This window comes from Indicator indicator, chromosome Z (assembly GCF_027791375.1).
Source record: "Indicator indicator isolate 239-I01 chromosome Z, UM_Iind_1.1, whole genome shotgun sequence".
Taxonomy (NCBI): domain Eukaryota; kingdom Metazoa; phylum Chordata; class Aves; order Piciformes; family Indicatoridae; genus Indicator; species Indicator indicator.
This window is the reverse complement of record NC_072053.1, coordinates 51,543,416-51,561,193: the sequence shown is the minus strand read 5'-3', so window position 1 is coordinate 51,561,193 and position 17,778 is coordinate 51,543,416.

Here is a 17,778-nt window from a genome sequence, read left to right as displayed (position 1 = left end):
AACAAAGATAACGCAATTTTACATCAATCTTCTTTTATTAATATGTAATATTTTACTCATAAAGGGACAGTTTGTGAGATTCATGTTGACAGGAAACAACTAATGTCACTATAATTACTATTGTTAGAGATGCAAGGAATTTTAAAATTCAAATAATAATAAGACAAAATAGTCTGCTTTATTTCTTTTCCCCCAGAAGAAACAAAAAAGATATGATTGTTTGCACTCCATATCTTTCACAAAATGACATCTCATTTTTTATTTACCTTGTTTTTCAAGAACAAATAGGGAATATTTAAGCATGATAGGGATTCTATTTCTTCTTTTCACTGAGCTTACATGTTTTCCAAGTGGAAACACTATTTTAATCTCTTCCTATTTGGTTAGATTTCCAATATTGCTTTGATTGCTTTCCCTGTGTTGCTGATTGTCGCTGTCATGGTGGACTGAGCAGGACACATACACATTTATAGTCACGAAACTGAGCAGAGTATCAAACATAGAGCACCTTTATTGTTATTACCAACACACATTTATGTTTTCTGTGCTACTGTGGCCACTTCTAATTGGTTAACAAGTTGTTTTTAATACTCTTATTGGTTATTGCTACATCATTATGTAATAGCTATTCTTGTTAACTTTCACACGGGATGATTCAAATCTTTTATCTCACGGTTTCCCAGGCACTGTTCATTCTTGCAAACCACGTGCACCTCTGGGGCCTCCCGTATCTTTACTGGTACACAGTTATATGCCCAAGCTAAGTTCTTCTTTCCCAGGCAAGGAATCTGCAGACCTGCCGCAGTCCCCCACAGCTGATGTTGCTTTTTCTTTTTTAATTAGCATGAATCCATGTAAGAGTTTATTCATACAGGCTGGAAAGTTCAGCCTCAAACTGCTTACAAATATTTGAGGTTTTATCCTAGGAAGCTGGAGTGACATTGCCAGGACATGGCTCTACACGTTTGGCTCAAACCTCCTCTTCCCCCTCCCTTCTGGAGTCCAGGGGTGGATTTTGACACCATATTGACCAAGGGGCAAGGTGCTACTGAGTCAACAACCACCTCCATGGTAAACAGAGTTCACACTATATGCTCATGCTTGCCTCGGTCACAACATCAATTCATTGGTTAATTATTCTGTTCACAAAGGGTGCTCATTGGACTGGTATTCATTGCAGTAAATTTTGAATAGGGGTTGTTTTGGTAAACAAGTACCCATGTCTGTGCTCATACCCTTGCTCATGCCTGTTCCCATGTTTGTGCTTGTGTTTGCCTCACGCAATGCTTTTTCCAGGACTCGAACCTGTGCTCCCAAGCACTTTGCAGTGGACTGCCACTGCAAAGTTGCCTGGCTACAGGTGCCGCTGCACTGTGTGTCCGCCCTGTGGATCGTACCCTGTGTCCCACCAACAGATGGGGCCAACTGTTGCCTGAACCATCGCTGAGTGAGGGAACCATGGTAGCCCAAGTGCACCACTCGTCCCAGGTCACTACAGCCTCCCAGAAGAGGGGATATTGCTTCATCTAGACCAGTAGCTGTCCCAGCTGAACCCAACGACCTGTGGAGGGAGTCTGATATAGTTTATGATCAAATTTAAAAGCTGGAAATCTGATAATATGAGTATGATATATTAGATATAAAAAATTATATTTCCAAGCTAATTTGATCCAGGTTCGTTTGCCCAGTCAATGATATGTTGATTACACATGATAGGACACTAACGGACAATGGAATAACAGTCTAGAAGAGTCAGAAACTTGGAATACAGACAAAAAACCTGGAAATTCTTATAATGTGAAAATGAACAGCTATACCACCTCAGGAGACATGACAGACCCCTCCCAGCCTCACTGTGGAGTAAAAGCCACAGATAAACAGTCTGTGAACTTTAGAAATAAGCAAGTAAGTCATCTTATTTAGTTACTCACAAACTGGTGACTTTCTAGTTATCAAAACCTTTGCCAAATGAAGAGATACATGGAGCTACAACTTGTAATCCAAATGACAGGGATAATCCAGAGACAAATCTCAAAACTGGAAGAAGTGAGGGAGAGAAAGAGAGAACACTGCTGTGGTGTGGCCTGGGATCCAATGTGCTGCTACTAGGACAAAGCAGGTAATCGCCCTGAAGACAAGCATGAAGTGGGTGCTTGTCGCCACCTCAAATCCGGATAACGAACAGGGTGTGGTCTCTCAAATCATTCCCTATAAATTCCCCTTTTGAAAACCAAATGGCTCAATGGCAGATTACCTATTCAAATATAGCAAAACAGTTCAAAATGCTGCATGGCGGGCAAACTGTACATGTCTTCTTGACTAGCCTCTGACACGTGCAGTTGTCTGTGTGAAATGTGAGGCACGGAGTCCAGCTTCTACCCTCCCCAGGCAGCCTCAATGGTGCCTGCCTATTGGCTTCTCGACCTCAAACCTGGACCCTGCAGTGGGGAGGAAGGAGAAAGGGCAGTGGCCAAACAGATTTAGCTGGGTCATTAATGCCTCTTCCAGGACAGAGTCACCCACCCATCCCCTCTCAATCCCCTGGAGAAGCTGCTTTGCTGTGCCCTGAGAACCGCAATGACAAAGCCTTTCCCCCAGAGCAGGAAGCCTTTGTCATGCAACATGGTTCACAGACAAAGCTGCAAAAGCCTTCAAAGTTTTCCCTGAAGGCACCAGGACCTTTTACTCCAGGAGAAGCAGCAACTATGTGGCATAGCACCATGCAGTCAGTGCCATTTTTTATTTCCGTATTACAGGACATCCATGCCACAACTTCTGGACTATAAACACAGTATCAAGGAAAGATTCTGCTAAAAGTTCTTAGTTTGTGAGTAAGCCAAGTACTTCTTTATAAAGTTTCTGTAAAGGTTTGTGCCAAACCATTCTGTTCTGTGGGTTTGCTGGTCACTGACAAGCCACACCCCCACCCCCATCCTCTGTCCAAATTAATTTTGTTTCTAAATTTCTAAATTCTCTGATCAAAGTGCCTATACAAATACATTCTGTAGAGATTGTTATTCCAACTGAGTAGCGGTACCTGTAAATATTGACTGTAAATATGTTGTGGCATAGTTTGTACATAAATAAATTATTAAAAATTTTATTAATATCTCTGCCACTCATTCCTGAGTGGTATATTTTATAACAGGGTGGACACAGGAAATAATGCATCCTTATAAAACTGGCTGCAAAATCAATTGTCTTCCTTTTTCCCTTCCTTTCTAGTCCCGGGAAGACATCCAGGTTCTTATCTCCTGCAGATGAGTGAGGCTGGGTGTTCGGCCTTGGTAATGCTGCCACTCAGGCCTTGGTGACTGAACTGGGTCTGCCTAGAGGAATTTATGCTGCATCACAAACTTTGTGGTATGGAGGAAGAGAGCCTTGACAGGGACAAGAACATGAAAGCCTGGGTCAGTTTGGCATGGTGTAAAGGGAGCATGTGTAAAACTTTGGTTTAATGGGCTTGTGTGTTGAGCCTGGACTGTGTGTATGCTTTGATGTGCTCACCACCATGTAACTCTGGCATTGTAGTGTGTGAATAATCTTTCCATTTAAACTTCCCATCATTATCCAATCCAATTGTGTGAGCCTTGTTCTTTTGCCCCTTTTGGAGCAATAGAGCAATTTGTCCACTACTTAAACCACAACAGAAAGTTAACCAAATCATATTGTTTAATTTGTTAAAGCAACAGATACAACAGATTCAGAATTGCTGATGATAAATGCAAAATGATCTCAGGATTAATGAATGCCAGGCAACATCCCACCAAGCCAGACAAGCTAATCTTTGCTATAGCTGTAATATGTAATAGAAATGCAGCAACTTTTATGCCTTATATTGAAGGTGCAACCCCTACTGTTACAAATAGGAGGGAAATAAGATGAGATTCAAGACAGGAAATCTATTAAAAGTATAAATTTTTATTTTATTTATAATTATCTCTGCCTTCCTTGCAATATAAAGAATAAATAAATATAAATTTATAAAGACCTGGGTGAGGGGAGGTGTCTCACTCCCAGGTTCCCTCCATTCCTGCCACACCTACCCAGAAAGATGACTCTCTCTTGGGTGGAGGGAAAGGACAACAGCCCATAAACTGTCCTCATTTCAGTCTTTCCCTCCCAAATGATTCAGCTGCTACTGCAGCTCTAGGGGTTGGCCCTTCTGCACCTCCTGCTGCTGGCACTGATTCTGGTGGCAGTGCAGATGCCAGAGGCAGTTGCCAAAGAGGTGTTCCTCTTGTGGGTTTTAAGCCCTCGCCCCTGTTGTCTCTGCCTTCTATGTGATGTTTAGTGTGATTTCAGTACTCTGGTCTTCAAATCGGTTTTGTATTCAGTTCTGCGACTCTCACTACAAGCAGGAAGTTGAGGTTGTGGAGCATGTCCAGAAAAGGGCAAGGGTTCATGAAGGATCTGGAATACATGACCTAGAAAGAGTGTCTGAGGGAGCTGGGGTTGTTAAGTCTGGAGAAGAGGAGGCTGAGGGAAGACCTCATCACTCTCTACAATTACCTGAGGCAAAGTTGGAGTGAGGAAGGCGCCAGCCTCTTCTCCTTTATGTCAAGCAACAGGTCTAGATGAAATGGTTTCAAACTGCACCATAGGAGGTTTAGGCTGGTTGTTGGGAAATATTTCTTCACTGAAAGGTTTATCGAACATTTGAATGGTCTGTGCGGGGCAGTGGTGGAGTTACCACCCCTAGAGTATTCAAGCAGCATGTGGACCTTGTGCTTAGGGACACAGGGTTTAGTGTTGACCCTTAAGTGGTGGGTTAAGGGTTGGACTGAATGGTCTTTGAGGTGTCTTCCAACTAGGTATATTCTGTGACTCTGAGAAATTGCATATTTGTGTTATGTTGCTTCATCAGTTATCAGCCAAAAGAGGGACATCTTATTGCACAAGACTCCTTCCTTCAGCTGTTTGGCCAGCCATGTTTGTGGATGTTCATACAATCATAGAATCACTGAGGCTAGAAAAGACCTTTAAGATCATCAAGTCCAACCTCATCCCATCTATCATGTCCAGTAAAGCATGTCTTGAAGCAACACAACTACTTGCTTCTTGAACACCACCAGGGACAGCAACTCCAGCACCTGCCTGGAAAGTCTTCTCCAATGACTCTCTCAGTAAAGAAGTTTTTTGCTGATGTCCAGTCTAAATTTCCCCTGGCACAACTTAAGCCTATTTCATCTCATTTTGTCACTAGTTACTTGGGAAAAAAGATCAACATTGGCCTCACTACAACCTCCTTACAGGTAGTTGTAGAGAACAGTAAGATGTCCCCTTGGCCTTTTCTCCAGACTAAAACAATACTTGTTCCTCAGTCATTCCTCATATGATATGCCCTCCAAACAGCTCACCAGACTTGTTGCTCTTCTCTGGACATGCTCCAGAACCTCAATGTCATTCCTATACTGTGGAACCCAGAACTGAACACAGTATTCAAGCTGTAGCCTCACCATGGTTGAGTACAGGGGCACAATCACTTCCCTACTCCTGCAGACCACACTATTCGTGATACAAGCCAAGATGCCATTTGCCTTCTTGGCCACCTGGGCCACTGCTGGCTCACGTTCAGCCAGTTGTGAAACATCACTTCTACACATTTCTTGAATACCTCCAGGAATGGAGACTCCACCACCTCCCTAGGAAGCCTATTATAACGCCTTGCCACTCTTTCAGTAAACAATTTTTTCCTAATGCCAAATCTAAACTTCCTCTGGCACAACTTAAACCCATTTCCTTTCATTCTGTCACTAGTTACTTGGGAGAAGAGACCAACATCGGCCTCACTACAACCTCCTTTCAAGTAGTTGCAGAGAACAGTAAGATGTTCCCTTAGCTTTCTCCCAACTAAAAAATTTCAGTTCCTCAGTTGCTCCTCATATGACATGTTGTCCAAACACCTTACCAACCTTGCTGCTCTTCCCTGGACATGCTTCAGGACCTCAATGTCTTTCCTATACTGCAGAACCCAGAACTGCACATAATAGTCAAGCTGTGGCCTTAACCAGGGCTGAGTGCAGGGGCAAACCACTTCCCTACTCCTGCTGGACATGCTGGTTTTGGCACAGACCAGGATGCCTGTGACCTTCTTGGCCACCTGCTCATGGCCTGCTGGTTCATGTTCAGCCATCCAGACTGTTTTCCACCACGCTGCTTTCCAGCCACTCTTCCCCAAGCTAGTGACATTGCTTGGGGTTGTGACCAATGTGCAGGACCATTCACTTGGTCTTGTTACACCTGACTCCACTGACCCCAGTCACTTTTATTCTGTCTAGATCTCTCTGCAGAGCCTTCCTGCCCTTGAGCAGATCAACACTTCCACTCAATTTAGTGTCATCTGCAAGTTTGCTGACGGTGTCCTCCATCCCCTTATCCAAATCATTGATAAAAATGATAAACAGAACTGGCTCAAATACTGAGCCCTGTTAGACACCACTTGTGACAGGCTGCCAGATGGATTTAACTACATTTATCACAGCTCTTTAGGCCTGGTCATCCAGTCTGTTTTTAATCCCTCAAAGAGTTCACCTGTCTATGCCATGGGCCTCAAGTTTCTCAGGGAGAACGCTGTGGAAGATGGTTCCTTTAACAGAAAAACTTCATGATTATAAATGAGCTTGGCCATGAGATGTGCTAAATTAACTTGCATTCCTGTCTTAGGATAAGATAGACAGTTATCCCACAGGAGCTCACTGGAGTCTGAGATGTCTACATCAGGATTTACTAAGTAAAACAGAGCTTGTACTGATACTAGATATGCACTTGTAGTCACCACTGGAACATGGTGTCCACTGGAAGTATCTAAATTTGGAGGAGGATGTTAAACATTTGGAGAGGTTCCAGAGATAAATAATTTGAATTACCTTATGGTACAAGACAGGAGGTCAATCTATTTTGTTTAACAAATAGAAGATTAAGGAGTATTTTTTTTCTTTGTTTCGGAATACATAAAAGCTGACAGTTTCGTTGTTGCAAAGAATGATTAAAGCTTAGGACATACAGCTTGGTCTTAACAAAGCTGAGTTTTAGTTTTGCCCTGAATTTCTTGTCATGCTTCAGGCAAGTCAATTTAACTGTGCTTAATCTAGCTTTTGCATCACTTATGTAAACTTCAGTGCACTAAATAATAACACTGGTCTCAAGAAAAGAATCTTCAAGTGTTAGTTCAGTTAAGCTTTCTAACAAGTACTGGAAATCAAGTTATTTTATTGCTTCACTAGTTACCTATTGCTCAGTTCTGGGATTCCTGTGGAAATAATGAAAGGTCTGCTTACCCTGATATGATGCACTTTCCCTTTTACTTAGCACTTACAAAGATCAAGTAATGCTGTTCTCCATAACACTTGGCCATTTATGAAATAACTGACATTTAGACAAGCGCAATGCCTCATGTGGAGATCACATATCATCTGAAGGGATCCTGTCATATGTCTGTTTTGCATTACATTATTTTTTTTAACTCACACAAAAGCCTTGGGATAAAACATTGTTTCTGTGATTGCATACACTGTTGTAGTTATAAGAAATCCAGAACAAGTGTTAACAATTTCTTGCTCTTCAGTGCCTTCCAATTGTAATTTTTCAAAGTGTAAGAAAGAGGATAAGATCTTTTCTGAAACCAACAAAACTGATGTCATTCTCTTGTTTACTGTCTTCTTCATATCCCAGTTTTGTATTTTTTATGATTTAAATGAATGGTGCTTGGGAAAAATTAATCTGTCCACTGGCTTAGGATTTTTGTCTAGCACAATGTGATGTGACTGTGACAACATCAATTTAAAACATTGTGCTTTCCTAAAATTAAAAGGAGCTGTGACTTCTATTGCTTAGTGCATTAGATCAATTGATTACAGAAACAGATCCTCATATTTAGCAAGTACTCACCATCACAGTTGTCCCGTTTTTGGTCTGTAAAATATCAGAGCTCTGTTTATTGGGCTAGATTTTCTCATTCTTAGATGTTTAATTGCATGCATTTTAAATGTCAAAACTATCAGAAGTAATAAGTCTGGAATCACATTACTTTATGCCTTTTGCAGAACTGTGTGGGAAAATGCATTTCTTTCTCCAAGACCATACATGCATCTTTCCTATGTCAGCTCCTTGAAACAAATAGACTGTAACAAACCAACGTCCTCTGTAATTACAGAAATAGAATGTGCAAGTTCTGTTTTTTGGTATATGTTTTCTTTGTTCTTCCTCCATCCCCAACCATAAAAATAAGCAGGAACGCTTCCTTTATGTATTCTGTTCAGTTCTTGGGTCGTTCTCATTTAGAACTGGGTCACAGTTCTGGTCTCAATAACTATATTTAAAAGAGAGTCAAAATAGAATTCTCATGCCAAAGCAGAACTGCTTTTCTATTTAGGTAAAACAGTTCAGGTCTTTCTGGTTATATGAGAAACCAGGAATAGTATTCTGGAAGCGCTGAATGGTGCATAGAAAGGAATGTACTAATTACTAATGAACTGCAGGACGTACACAGCAGCTTTTTATCATTCTCTTCTTTGACCTTTGTCCTCTCTCACACTATGAGTAGAAAACAAATGCCTTAAATGTGGGAATAAATGTGGGAATGGTTCTTTTGCTAATATTCAGCAATCTAGTTAAAAGCTGGGGTAGTGAGCTGCTTGCTAACTGAAATTATGTTCCTTATGAGTTGCTATCTTGGAGTTGTGTGATAAAAGTTTCACGGTTTGGTAAGTGCTTTTGGCCTTATCCCCAGCATGCCCTCTGACATTTCATCTGTGAGTCATTCTCACACAAAACACATTGGTTGGTGTTGCTAGTAATGGGTGAAAGTGGAATGAGTAAACAACCAACTCAGAAACCTAAAAGTCATTCAGATAGACTGAACAAGAGAGAATAATAAGTGACTATCTGGCTGGAATTTATTTTGCAGGGTTTAGCCAATGTAAGTAAACTTGCCAAGATTTAGTTTTCTGTTAAGTCATCTGTTTCCTTTTAACTAAACATACATTAAAAATTATTATTCTTCACTATCTCCAGAACTTGTTATTTCTGGTATTAAAAATCTGAACATGACTGAAAATAAGGAAAACTCTAATGTAATCTCCTCACATCAGATGGAAAAAAGTGAAGGGAAAACATTTTCTATTTTGCTTTTCCAGAGGAAAGTAAAATTTGACAACCTTCCTTCCTCTTTATCATTAACGAAAAAACAAAACAAAACAAAAAATCCCTGCAACAAACACAAACCCACCCCCTGAAAAAGCCCCAAACAACAAACTTCACAGGGACATATTTCATGCTGTTAAATGTTAATGGGGCATTATGCATTACTAAACTCAGCTGTATAAAAATACGTTGCATCAGTACAGGAAAAATTGTAAAGAAGGAAGCTGCATGCTTTACTAGGGATGAAGAAAAGTATACCTAATGTGCTGGGGCACACCCATCCTGGATGGGGCTGAGAAGAACCCAGCCCCAGGTGGACAAAAGAAATTTAATCTGGGGAGGGCTTGGCCCCTCCCCTGCTGGGAGAAGGTGGTCCCCTGACTCAGAGGTGGTCTATTCCACTTCCCCTTCCTGTCCAGCAAGCCTGTAAAAGGGGGGATATCTTGCTGCTCTCCCCTTTTTTCCTGCCTCGTCTGCTTGAGAGGATTTCCTGCTGCTGTTGCTGTCACTGTCTCCTGCACCGGACCACGTGGCTGGGGCCCTTTCTCTCTCTCAACTGAATCCACCGACATCCAGGGGAACACAAGGCCATCCAGGCTTGGTTTTGTATATTTTTCTTCCCACTTACCCTCATCCCTTACCTCTGTGAACCCCCACCCTGTTACTGATATATATATATATATATATATGTAAAAAATTATTTTTTTTCCTTTCCCTTTTGTGAAAAAAGAAAAAAAAATTTACTCCTCCTACTTCCAAACTGACTTTAGAATATTTCTTTCACAAATTTTTTTTTTCCTTTCCCCTACCTTTTTTTTTTTTCTTTCTTCTCTCTCTCTACCCTGCCGAGGGAGAAGGGCTGGGGGAGGAATTTATATCTATTATGATTTGAGCTCCTAAACTCAGAGCTCAAACCACCACACCTAAGCACTACTTAAAGAAGAAAGTTTGTAGTTGTGTTCTGTTTGTTTTTTGGGTTTTGTGGAGTTTTTTTCCCGGGGGGGGGGTGTGTGTGTGTGTTTATTTGTTTGTTTGTTTGTTGCTGTGCTTATTCTTGTGGAACATTTAGGCCATTTGAAACACCTTTTTTTTTTTCCAGGTTCATCTTCTAGTCTTTTATGAACAAAGGTTCAATAAAGCAAGCAAGAATTTTGCCAGTGAATTTATTGGTTGTCAAATTAAGTTCATATACTGAATCATACTGGTTATGCTATATTAAGTTACACTGGTTATTTTTTACATTGTCTGTATTGAAGACTCTTAAAAATTACCAATCAATTCATTTAGAGTTTTGTCATTCACATTCTTTCAAATAAGATATAATTCGTGTTTTTCTTTATCATTATTCCCTATCCACTCCCAAGTTTACTAGTTTCTTTCTTTGGAGCACGCACATGGGAATCTTAGAAGTTTTGCCTTATATTTTAATGCAAATTTTGTTCCTGCTATGGTGCTGATTTTAAAGTTGCTCTCCATTTCTGCACAGGAGACAGACTGGGACAGGACTGAAAACACTGTCTTTCCTCTAGTAATTTATATTGCCTACAATCAGAATATCATCTACCTGAAAAAAGCTTTAATATATGAAGGCATATAAACAATTGTGCAGCTTTCTGTCTTAGTGCTTTGGCATCTTGCAGGTAGAAGCATAGAAGCCTCAGTTAAAGGACAGTTTCAGGGAGCATTCTCAGACAAAGTACCCTGACCATTAATCATCAGAAATACTGGAATTACAACCTAAATATAGAGTTATTTCTGATACTTTCTGACTTTCTTCTGGGTACTAGTCATTTGTAACATATGTTTAGTAAGTTTTTCAAAATGTGTAAAAAGCTGTATTGACTTTGCAAGAGGAGGGACAGACAAAAGGGGAATATTAAGCCAAATATTTATCCCGACAATGTTGCTACATCTCCCTATTATGACTAACTTAAGTTGCTTAAGTTTAGGATAGTGAGTGACCATGAAAACCAGCAGAAGTCAAATGGAAAAATACCTGAATCTGATATTCTGGTCAACAAGGTGTTTCTTGAAAACTATCTCTTTACCAATCTTAGAGCATCTTCTCTCTTCTGATTTGTTCTCATCATCATATCTATACACAATATTTCCACATCAACAGACAGAGCAGCAGACCAGACTGCACCTCTTTTGATTACTGTCCTTCTAGCATCAGGACAACCACTTGTCACCTTGTACAGACTATGTTGCAGAGAAAAAAAAAATCTTAGTTATTGCAAAACAATTTATATCAGTTTTCCATTGTGATGTGATTTATGATCAAATTTAAAAGCCAGGAATATGATAAAATGTGAATATGATTTATTAGATATAAAAAATATTTTTCTGCACTAATTTGATTCAGGTTCATTTGCCTGGTCAGTGATAGATTGATTACACATGATAGGACGTTAATGAACAGTCGAATAACAGTCTAGAAGAGTCAGAAACTTGGAATACAGAGGAACAAACTGGAAACTCTTATAATGCAAAAACAAACAATTACGCCGCCTCAGGAGGCAGGACAGACCCTCCCGGCCTCGTTGTGGAGTTAAGCTACAGAGAAACAGTCTGTGAACTTTAGAAATAACCAAGTAAATTAGCTTTAGTCACTCATGAACCGCTGAGCTTCTAGTCACCAAAACTTTTGCCAAATGGAGAGGTGAATGGAGCTGCAACTTGTAGTCCAAAGGGTAGGGATAATCCAAAGACAAAATCCCAAATTGGAGGAAGTGAGGGAGAGAAAGCATGCTGCTGTGGTGTGGCTCGGGACCAACATGCTGCTATAAGGACAATAACAGGTAATCACCCTGAAGACAGGCATGAAATAGGTGCTTGTCGCCGTCTCGAATCCTGCTAATGAACAGGAGGTAGGCTTTTGAATCATCCCCTATAAATTCCCTTTTTGAAAACTGAATGGCCCAATGGCAGATTGCCTTTTCAAATATCGCCAGTCAGTTCAAAGTACTGCATGGAGGGCAAACTGTACACACCTTCTCCACTAGCCTCTGACACGTGCAGTTGTCTGTGTGAAATGTGAGGCCTGGGGTCCAGCTTCCACCCTTCCCAGGTGGGCCTTAACGGTGCCTGCCTATTGGCTCCTCGACCTCAAACCTGGACCACTGCAACATGGAAGGAGGAGAAAGGGCAGTGGCCAAACAGTTTAGCTAGGTCATTAATGCCTCTTCCAGGACACATTAATATAAGGTTACAGCACTGTAGCAGCTCACTTTTAAATGAACTTCTGGGCTTTTCCCTCTGAATTTTCAGGATGTGCTCCTGAATTACTGTTTATACAGTGTAGAGCCTTTCTCTTTACTATTTCCCTTTTTGCCAGCCTTGCCAGTGACATTACCAGAAAAGACGACTTCTCCTACTGATGGAACAATTCTGCAGTTTCTGCCTGGTGAAGTCTATGGTCGTTCTTTAAGTGAATAGCATTTTGGAGGCAGTCAGCAAGAGAAGTGGTGTCTGTTTGTTCACGTGCCATTAAGTACACCACCATTGAATCTGACTGTTCTCTACAAAGACTGAAATTTGAAAAGAGGGACACAACAATTCCCCCCCAAACTAAGAAATCAACAACAAAATATATACACCCCTTCTTGTTGTAAAAGTACATTTCTGTGCTGGCAAACAAATAATTCTTCTCCACCTTTTGTCTTTCTAAGGAAAAGAAACATTACATGTCTGAGTAGATAACAGGAGGTATCGTTAAGATACAGAAAACTGAAAACTTAGACTGCAATAAAATTGCAGACTCAAGGGAATTAGTAATAGCTTTTCCATGTTTTGGTAGGACACTTCTTTTTTGTTCACCCAGCAGTGTTCACAAATAACAACAAAGAAAAAAAACTGTGATTTATATATATGGACAGGTACACATGCACCCCAGTCCTCCTGCTGCCTTCTTCACTCTCAGCACCAGAAGTAATTGATGGAGACCAGTCAAATTAAACATCAAAGAGTGAAGGCCACAAACTGACAACAAGGAAATCAATGGCTCCAGAAACCAGCTAGTAGGATCAATAAAAGAGATTAGGCATCACAAGTTAGTGATGGCACTTACAGGTAATGTGGCATGCACTTCATCTGGCAAGGCTCTCTAAGCATCAGGATAAAGACTGTTATAGAAACAGAAGTACAGTGAGTAGCCAATGGAAGATGCTCCTTAACCTCAAACAGTAAATGCTGACCTCTGAATGAAAGGGATTGATATAGAGACCACAGGTAATTTCCAATTGCTTTTCCAGAGTCATCTCACACACCTGTGCCTTTGTCCATGGGAATTGTTTCAGATACAAGTTTGGTTCAGATACAGCATGGTCAGGCTTACAGGCCTGTAGTTCCCTGGATCCTACTTTTGCCCCTTTTAATAGAGTATGGCAAGCCTCCAGTCAGCTTTCATGTCCCTTGTTAACCAGGACTGCTGATAGGCCTGTATGAGCTTTCCTATCCATTCTTTTTCCCAGTCTTTTAGGATTGCTTGCAGTTTAGTTTTCACTGAGAGTGCCCTAGCAGTGGGGGAGGGGGGGGAGGAACAGGGGAAGAAAGAGCCCTGGGGGCTTTTGGGTAGACCCTCAGGAGAGGAGAAGGGAAGTGTTGGGAGGCCTTTGGGTGCAAGAGACTCTGTACATTTTGGGATATCTTTGCCACTATCCTTTGTAGTTTCTGTAAAACACTATTTTTTTTTCCATTTAAACTTTCCATCATTCTCCAACCTGTTTGTGTGAGCGTCATTGTTTTGTCCCTCTCAGACCAATAGAGGATCTGTCCGCCTCTAAACCAGGACAGATTATTGGTAGCAGAGGACTTTTTCTGTAGGAATGTGGTGGTTTTATTCTATGCCTTTAAAATTTTTCACAGATCTTGATCAGAAAGTAACAAAAATATAAATAAATCACTATTAGGTGTAAAAAGGAAAATAATGATTATTCTAAACAATTCCATTGGAGGTATATCTCCCTTAAGATTTGGTTCCCAAAAAAATCTCTCTCTCTTCTCTTCTCACCTCTTTGCTGGGGAGATACTGACTGGCTTTGCTGACCCTGGCTGCATTGTTTTGTGTGGTATTAATTTTCTCTGTTGCTCTCTCTTCCCTTTGTACAGGGGGGTCAAGGGGAGGCAGGGACGGAGAAGCCATTATAGCTTCTTCCCTGGTCTTTTGACCAGAGAGGGGTCCTTTCGCTGTTTGATAATTGTAAATACCTGTAAATATTGTAAATACTATATATTTGTACATATTCATTGCATTCTATTGTACATTGTAGTTTGGCTTACAAATACAGTTCCATTTGTTTCCAAACTGAGCTAGTCCGGCAAAGGGGGAAGGGGAATTTTTAAACCTACCAAATTACAAAATAAATTTGCGCCTGTTCATCCTGAGGCAATTTCTTGATTGATTAATTCCTGCTCAGATTAAGGAAGCAAATTGAAGCTGTTTTGGGTTTTGTGGCATTTGGTGTACTGTCTTACCTGTGGTGCTGTGTTAATGGTGTGTTTCTGCAATGATTAATAAAATTGGTAGATATTTATCATATAAGCTGTTCCTTTGGTTTAAATACAAGTTAAAGAAGTTTGGTGATTACTGCCTCAGATTTGTTGGTTTGGGAGGATATAACAATGCAACTGTGACTGTCTCTTCTGAGATTTTTGAGTTTGGTATTCCATATCTGAGAGTTATCTCAGTAGTCTGAATTCTAAGATGGTCTTTTCACTATGCCTAAATTTTCTATTTCTGCTAATCATAGTAGGTCTGCTAATAGCATTGCACTGAGAGAGACATGCAGCTGTTTGCCTTGTGTCTAAGCAGAGGAGGAAACATAGGAGATCTATCTCTAATGCAGACAAGTCTAGAAGTGAAGAAGCCACACAGGCAGAAGAAGTTGATGTAACAGGCAGTAGCAAACAGGAAGGAGTTAATGGAAAAAGAGCTGTTTTGAACTATAGCAGTGGCAGTACTGGCACTGAGCCAGCAGGGGTGCAGCCTCAAGCCAAAACTGCACAGTGACAGCAGCTCCACACGTGGCTGCCATTAAGGAGACAAATTTCTGCCCTCTGCAGCTGGAACAGAAGCGAGTCCAGCAGCAGTGGTAGCCGTGTCCCAAAGAGCACCCGGTGATCCCATTTCTGTGCAAACCCCTTTTGCTTCTGCTGATCCTGCTATGAACTTAAAAGCAGTGCCAGTAAAACTGGTTGCTGTTCTGAGCAAGAAGTCTAAAGGCAAGGGAGGAACAGGAAAAAAGAGGGAAAAGTCTGTCTTAGAGATATACATAATTTAATGAAGCCACCAATGGATGATGGAGATGCAGGACAGGATATGAGTCCTAGTAAATTGGGAGGTAATGGTGATGCTTCTGAACATAAGGAAATCATACAGAGACTTTCAGCAGGGGGACAGGAGGATGAGGAAGATGATGCTAGTGATGATTATAAGGATGACGTACAGTTGGCTAATGCACCCTGGCAGGCAATTAGACATGTAAGAAAAGATTATATTAGAGGAGATACTAACTCAATACTGAGCTGGTTAGGAAGATGCTATGGCACAGGTGCTCCTGCTCTAGTGGTAAGTGAAAAGTCAGCAGCGCAGCTACTTACCCTTTTGAAGGACAGCAGAATAGATAGGCATTTAGGTGAGTGCCTTCATGAAGTTTCCCTGTGGACATGCCTCCTATTGGCCGTCTTAATGCAATACCCATCCAGTGTGATGGTTTTAAGGCTGTCTTTAATTTTTCCTCTTACAAGCAGAGAAAGAACGTAAATAAATCACTATTGGGTGTAAGAAAGCAAAATAATGATTATTCTAAACACTTCCATTGGATAGATAGAAAAGTTTAAGAATCACTAGTCAAAATAAAGTTACTCAGTCTCAGCTTGCTTGGCTTCTTTCTCCTCCTTCTGCCTTCAGAAGATAACACACCCACATACTGACCTTGACAAGCTAAGCCTAACAACCCCTCTCTGCTTCTTGGGTTTCTTCCCTTTTGCTTGCTCTGAGAGAGGGGGGAAAAAGAAGGCACAGACCATCAAGGGGGGCCAGGGGGCTTTGTTGTTTTTTTTGTTGATTGTACATATTTGTAAATGTTGTGAATAGTGTATATTTGTGCATATTCATTGGGTTTCATAATAGACTGCAATTTTGCCTGTAAATACAGCTTTCATTTGTTTCCAGACTGAGCTAGCCTGGTTATTGTCGATGTGGGAGAGGGATTTCAGCTCTCGCACTGTGACAATTCATATTTTGGTGTTCAAATGCAGGGCAATTGCTTGTATGATTTATTTCTGCTCAGATTAGGAAGCAAAATGAAGCTGCTTTGGATCCTCTGGTATATTATATATTCTGTTTTCACTGTAGTGATTTATAATGGCATATAAACCACTTTGGGGTAAGAAAGTTGTAGAAAGTGTTGAGTACTGCTCTGGTTTTATTGGAACAGGGAGTTATGGCAACTCAACTGCAAATCTACCAGCAGGAGCATATGAGTTTGCTGGTCCTACTGCAGAAGGTTATGTGAACAAGTGGAACCCTAAATTGATTTTTATACTAAGCTTGAATCTAGTGTTTGTTGTAATAATCATACAGCTGCTGGTAGTGCTGTATGGACAAAGACATTCTAGCAACTTGCACAGAAATTAAAGAAAACACAGAAGAGCTCAGAGAAATCTGGAATTAGGTTCTGATTCTGATTACAGCATCCAGGAGATCACAATTAAGTTCAGGGAAAAGAAGGCTTATGACAGAGCTGCTGATAGCTTTGGCTCTGAGCCAGTAGCTGCAGGAACTCAGCCAGAATCTGAGATACATCCAATGGTTACACAGGCAGCCACCATTAATGAGGCACTGTTGTTTCCACCCTCTGCTGCTGAAATGGAAGAGTGGCTATAGGGTCTCAAAGAGTACCTTCTGTCTCTGCACAGAATCTCTCTGTTCCTGCTGACTCTGAGGTGAATGTGAAAGCTAAACCAGTCAATTTGGTTGCCATTCTCAACAGAAAGCACAAAGGAGCCACAGGAGGAGGTGTTCAGACTACAGGAGGAGGTGCAGAGGCTGCAGAATTTGCAGAAGGAGGTCAGGATCCTTCTATTCAGGGACCCTCTGCTAAAAAAGATCCTTCTGATGAGGAAGAGAAGGTTAGCCTTGAAAGTCTGGCAGACTTCTTGAGATCACACATGGATGATGGAGATGTAGGACAGGATATGAGCCCTAGTAAATTAACAACTGCTGGAAGTGACTCTGAACTCCAAGAAATTGCACGGACCCTTACAGCAGGAGCATGGGGACAACGAGTTCAAGAAGAAGATGATGATGAGGAGGAGGATGATATACAGTCAGCTAATGCACCCAGACAGGAAATTGGGCATGTGAGGAAGGATTACATCAGAGGAGACACTGAGCCAATTTGTCTTGGCTAGGGAGGTGCTTTGATATGGGAACCCCAGCATTGGTGGTAGGCAACAAGTTGGCCTCCTGGTGGGGGACACTCTCAAAAGATACAGACATAGACAGGCGTCTAGGCAAGTGCAATGCTAAAGTTTCTCTGTGGGCACACCTCCTACTGGCAGTCCTTATGAGGTACCCCAGCAGAGATAATTTACCATGGAACCCTAAGTCTTGGAACACGATAGATGAGG